Consider the following 6,416-nt stretch of genomic DNA (forward strand, 5'->3'; position numbering starts at 1 on the left):
AGAACGGCTCGTTTTTTATCAGAAGCTTGTGATTTAGTTTTTGATGCAGCAAGTCAGGGAAAAAGTTTCTTAATTGTTGGTACCAAAAAAAGAGCAACAGATTTAGTAGCATCAGCTGCAATAAGGGCTCGTTGTCATTATGTTAATAAAAAGTGGTTCAGTGGTATGTTAACGAATTGGTCGATTACGAAAACTAGACTTTCTCAATTTAGAGACTTAAGAGCAGAAGAAAAAATGGGAAAATTCCACCATCTCCCAAAAAGAGATGTGGCAATCTTGAAGAGAAAATTATCTACTTTGCAAAGGTATCTCGGCGGGATCAAATATATGACGAGATTGCCAGACATTGTGATCGTCCTTGATCAGCAAAAAGAGTATATAGCTCTTCGGGAATGTGCCATTTTGGGGATTCCTACTATTTCTTTAGTCGATACAAATTGTGACCCGGATCTCGCGAATATATCGATTCCAGCAACGATGACACTATGACTTCAATTCGATTGATTCTTAACAAATTAGTATTTTCAATTTGTGAGGGCCGTTCTCTCTATATAAGAAATCGTTGATTAAGAATATATAGTGAATTCTTGGGCAACTGCGTAAATTTATGGAATCACTTACTTTACTATATCTTTTTTTTTGCATAGAATTTTTTTTGCATAGAAAAAAGAAGGGGAATATTGATATATATTAGAGGGTATTGATATATATTATGATCTGATGTGCTTTCTTGGTATCCTAAATATAAGATTAATACTTCAAGTTGCTGAGTTGAGAAAGAGATGGTTGAATCAAAAGAATTCCTTTTTTGAAGTTCAATTTTATCAGAGGACAATATGAATATTATACCTTGTTCCATTAAAACACTCAAGGGGTTATACGATATATCGGGTGTAGAAGTAGGCCAACACTTCTATTGGCAAATAGGAGGTTTCCAAATTCATGCCCAAGTACTCATCACTTCTTGGGTCGTAATTACTATCTTGCTAGGTTCAGTTGTCATAGCTGTTCGGAATCCACAAACCATCCCGACCGACGGTCAGAATTTTTTTGAATATGTCCTTGAGTTTATTCGAGACTTGAGCAAAACTCAGATTGGAGAAGAATATGGTCCCTGGGTTCCCTTTATTGGAACTATGTTCCTTTTTATTTTTGTTTCGAATTGGTCGGGTGCTCTTTTACCTTGGAAAATTATAGAGTTACCCCATGGGGAATTAGCAGCGCCCACGAATGATATAAATACTACTGTTGCTTTAGCTTTACTCACGTCAGCGGCATATTTTTATGCTGGTCTTAGCAAAAAAGGATTGAGCTATTTCGAGAAATATATTAAACCAACTCCAATCCTTTTACCAATTAACATCCTAGAAGATTTCACAAAACCATTATCGCTTAGCTTTCGACTTTTCGGGAATATATTGGCGGATGAATTAGTCGTTGTTGTTCTTGTTTCTTTAGTCCCCTTAGTAATCCCTATACCGGTCATGTTTCTTGGATTATTTACAAGCGGTATTCAAGCTCTTATTTTTGCAACATTAGCCGCAGCCTATATAGGTGAATCCATGGAGGGTCATCATTGAATTGACTCTTTTTGGAAATAGTATTTTTTTTTTTTGCAGCTTAGCTCAATTCATGCATGGTTCCAGATAATCTGCTTGGTTGCAAAAAAATAGTTAGAAATGCGTATGAATATATAGCCTAGAGTTGTAGGAGAGAGAATAGAATAGACTATATTATGGAATTTTCAAAGTATATATGCATTAAGGAGGGTGGAGTCAGGCTAGATCTATACTATAATATCCTTAATGTCTATAAGTGGAGTCCTCTTTTATGCAGGTTTCCACTTTAAGCAATGATTTTAGAATCCGATTCAATAGAAAATGAGAAAATATGCAAACAAAATAGAAGAAACAAATGTATATATATAGGATATTATATTATATATTCCTAGGTTAGATTCATTATCTAATCCGATATATGGATATGGAATTCCCTTCTATGTAGTTCGGACAATTCACATTATCATTTCAATTTGATTTCAATTTGTACTTTTTAGTTACTTTACTTCTCCCCAATAGAGCTTAGAAGTAAGAATTTATTGGTTGATTGTATCCTTAACCATTTCTTTTTTTTGACACGAGGAACTACTCACCATGAATCCACTAATTGCTGCTGCTTCTGTTATTGCTGCTGGATTGGCCGTAGGGCTTGCTTCTATTGGACCTGGAGTTGGTCAAGGTACTGCTGCAGGACAAGCTGTAGAAGGTATTGCGAGACAGCCAGAAGCAGAAGGTAAAATACGAGGTACTTATTGCTTAGTCTAGCTTTTATGGAAGCTTTAACAATTTATGGACTAGTTGTGGCACTAGCGCTTTTATTTGCGAACCCTTTTGTTTAATCTTAAAAAAAAATTCTTTCGATTTCGATTAGATACTTTTTTCTTTTTTTAGTAAATTGGTATTTGCTTCCACAATTCCAATTATATCAATACTTTATTTAATTTACTCCTATTTATTACTCCTGGAATTATCTATTATCGGGACAGATAATACCCCATTCTAGGAAGGGCTGAGTTGAGTATTATTAATTTAGAAGATATGCTCACCTTCTTATTTCCCGTCCTTAGTTTAGGAAAGTGGAAAGTTTTTTCCTTTTATTTTAGGAATTTTGGGAACAGAACATTTCAACAAAGGAAGTCTTTCACCGGTCAAACAAGACGTAAGACTTAATCTAAAAGAAATTACTAGATTGAATCTATTTGCATTAAAAAAACCGATCAAAAAAGGGCGAGCGAAGTAAGTGATCGAAAAACTTTGTTCTTTGTTCGTCCTATCTATAAGAGGAGAGCATATGAAAAATGTAACCCATTCTTTCGTTTTTTTAGCTCACTGGCCATCCGCTGGCAGTTTCGGGCTTAATACCGATATTTTAGCAACAAATCTAATAAATCTAACTGTAGTGGTTGGTGTTTTGATTTTTTTTGGAAAGGGAGTGTGTGCGAGTTGTCTATTTCAAGAATAGATTGGATCTATCCGGCTGCACTTTATAATATTTTTTAGTATTTTTCGGATAAATAAGAAAAGGGTGCACGATCTCGACGAATTACTTCTGAATAAATTCAGAAATCATATGGAAGAACCATAGCATTTCGCGACTCATTGGTAAATCAACTTTGATTCTCTATAAACCAAGAATGTGAGACCATTAACACGGTTAAAGCTAAACTGCTTGAAGTCCAGGCAAAAAGAGGTACTCTTTCTACAACTATATTAGTATTAGTACCAATTTAAACGGGAAATAGCTAATGTAAAATTTATCTGATATAGAACACTCATATCGATAAAATGGTTTGAACTATTTACTAGAAAAAAAAGGGGGCACCCTGCCCTTTTTTAACCAATGCCGAATCGACGACCTATGTATAAAAAAGAGAAATTTTTTGGATTTGAAGAAAAAAAAAATAAAAAAGAATTCTATTAATTTTCATTTTCCATTTATTTAGTTAGTTTTTCTTAATGAAATTGAAATTATTAACTAGAGGGCAAATAAAAATAAAGAAACAACTTTGCTGACCATGATATATTTTTATCTAGGCGGAAGAGTCCTCTTAATATTTATCTAGTCTTATATAGGTTTCGGTATATTGAAATATAAACATAAAAAAGAAGATAGAGGATAGGCTCATTACTTAAAAAAAAGATATGGAAATAGCTATAGAAAAAAAAAAAGGAGCGTGAGAGCCAAATGAATCGAAAGATTCATGTTTGGTTCGGGAAGAGATCATAAAAGTTGTAAACTTACAAAATAATCTACTTTCATTAAAAGATTTATTAGATAATCGAAAACAGAGGATCTTGAGTACTATTCGAAATTCAGAAGAATTGCGTAGAGGGACCATTGAGCAACTCGAAAAAGCTCGGATTCGATTACAGAAAGTCGAACTAGAAGCGGATGAGTATCGAATGAATGGATACTCTGAGATAGAACGAGAAAAAGCAAATTTGATTAATGCTACTTCTATTAGTTTGGAACAATTGGAAAAGTCTAAAAACGAAACCCTTTATTTTGAAAAACAAAGGGCAATGAATCAGGTCCGACAGCGGGTTTTCCAACAGGCCGTACAAGGAGCTCTAGGAACTCTGAATAGTTGTTTGAATACCGAGTTACATTTCCGTACGATTCGTGCTAATATTGGCATTCTCGGGTCCCTGGAATGGAAGAAATAATTAAATTAATTAGGCCTTGAACTTCTACTTTCGTTTAGAATTTAGGCATTATTTTTCCCCTTGCTTCCGAAAAAAGAGTCAAGAAACACTAATGGCAACCCTTCGAGTCGACGAAATTCATAAAATTCTCCGCGAACGTATTGAACAATATAATAGGAAAGTAGGGATTGAGAATATAGGTCGCGTAGTTCAAGTGGGGGATGGGATTGCTCGTATTATAGGTCTTGGTGAAATAATGTCAGGTGAATTAGTCGAATTTGCAGAAGGTACTAGGGGTATTGCTCTGAATTTGGAATCCAAAAATGTTGGGATTGTATTAATGGGCGATGGGTTGATGATACAAGAGGGAAGTTTTGTAAAAGCAACAGGAAGAATTGCTCAGATACCCGTGAGTGAGGCTTACTTGGGTCGTGTTGTAAATGCTCTGGCTAAACCTATTGATGGGAAAGGCGAAATTATAGCTTCCGAATCTCGCTTAATTGAATCTCCTGCTCCAAGTATAATTTCCAGGCGTTCCGTATACGAACCTCTTCAAACAGGGCTTATTGCTATCGATTCGATGATCCCTATAGGGCGCGGTCAGCGAGAGTTAATTATTGGGGACAGACAGACTGGCAAAACAGCAGTAGCCACAGATACAATTCTCAATCAAAAAAGGGCAAGGTGTAATATGTGTTTATGTAGCTATCGGTCAAAGAGCATCCTCCGTAGCTCAAGTAGTAACTACTTTCCATGAGGAGGGGGCCATGGAATACACTATTGTAGTAGCTGAAATGGCGGATTCACCTGCTACATTACAATACCTCGCTCCTTATACGGGAGCAGCCCTGGCTGAGTATTTTATGTACCGCGAACGGCATACTTTAATAATTTATGATGATCTCTCCAAACAGGCACAAGCTTATCGCCAAATGTCCCTTCTATTAAGAAGACCTCCCGGACGTGAGGCTTATCCAGGGGATGTTTTTTATTTGCATTCACGCCTTTTAGAAAGAGCCGCTAAATTAAATTCTCTTTTAGGCGAAGGAAGTATGACCGCTTTACCAATAGTTGAGACTCAATCTGGAGACGTTTCCGCCTATATTCCTACTAATGTAATCTCCATTACAGATGGACAAATATTCTTATCTGCGGATCTATTCAATGCCGGAATTCGACCCGCTATTAATGTGGGTATTTCTGTTTCCAGAGTAGGATCCGCGGCTCAAATTAAAGCCATGAAACAAGTAGCTGGCAAATCAAAATTGGAACTAGCGCAATTCGCAGAGTTACAAGCCTTTGCACAATTCGCCTCTGCTCTCGATAAAACAAGTCAGAATCAATTGGCAAGGGTCGACGATTAAGGGAATTGCTTAAACAATCCCAGGCAAATCCTCTCCCAGTGGAAGAGCAGATAGCTACTATTTATACCGGAACAAGAGGATATCTTGATTCGTTAGAAATTGAACAGGTAAATAAATTTCTGGATGAGTTACGTAAACATCTAAAAGATACTAAACCTCAATTCCAAGAAATTATATCTTCTAGCAAGACATTCACCGAGCAAGCGGAAATCCTTTTGAAGGAAGCTATTCAGGAACAGCTGGAACGGTTTTCTCTTCAGTAACAAATAAATTTTGCATGTCTACTCTTGTTAGTAGAATAGGAATCGTTGAGAAAGCTTTTTCATTTGAATCATGCAAAAAAGTTTTCTTTGTTTTTAGTTTAGTATAGTTATTTAAAGAATAGATAGAAATAAGATTGCGTCCAATAGGATTTGAACCTATACCAAAGGTTTAGAAGACCTCTGTCCTATCCATTAGACAATGGACGCTTTTCTTTCATATTTTATTCTTTCTTTTATTTTTTTGCTTCTTCCGAGAAAAAACTGTTAGACCAAAACTCTTTTAGGAAATCAAAAAATCCAGATACAAATGCATGATGTATATATTATATCATGCATATATCATAAAGAAGGAGTATGGAGGCGGTAGTGGGAATCGAACCCGCAACCCCAAGGTTATGAGCCTTATGAGCTACCAAACTGCTCTATACTCTTAAACTAAAGAGGGGTAACTAGTGGATAAAAGAGGGTTGGATACGCCCCTCTACCAATATCTATACAAATAGAATAGTCCATTTATACAGAATGGTAAAGAGGGCTCCTCTATGATTATCAATTCCAGAAATCCATACAAATACGAAAGGGTA

The 6,416-nt window shown here is 35.9% G+C and overlaps 1 non-coding gene across 1 annotated transcript; it reads right to left on the minus strand.

The window, feature by feature from the left end:
- Nucleotides 1–5,967: 5,967 nt before the first annotated feature.
- On the minus strand, nucleotides 5,968–6,039 carry TRNAR-UCU (transfer RNA arginine (anticodon UCU)). The gene has a single exon. It is a non-coding gene; the product is annotated as a tRNA-Arg (tRNA).
- Nucleotides 6,040–6,416: the final 377 nt, after the last annotated feature.

Source organism: Triticum urartu, unplaced genomic scaffold (assembly GCF_056163025.1).
Source record: "Triticum urartu cultivar PI428250 unplaced genomic scaffold, HENAU_Tu73 scaffold64, whole genome shotgun sequence".
NCBI classification, from domain to species: domain Eukaryota; kingdom Viridiplantae; phylum Streptophyta; class Magnoliopsida; order Poales; family Poaceae; genus Triticum; species Triticum urartu.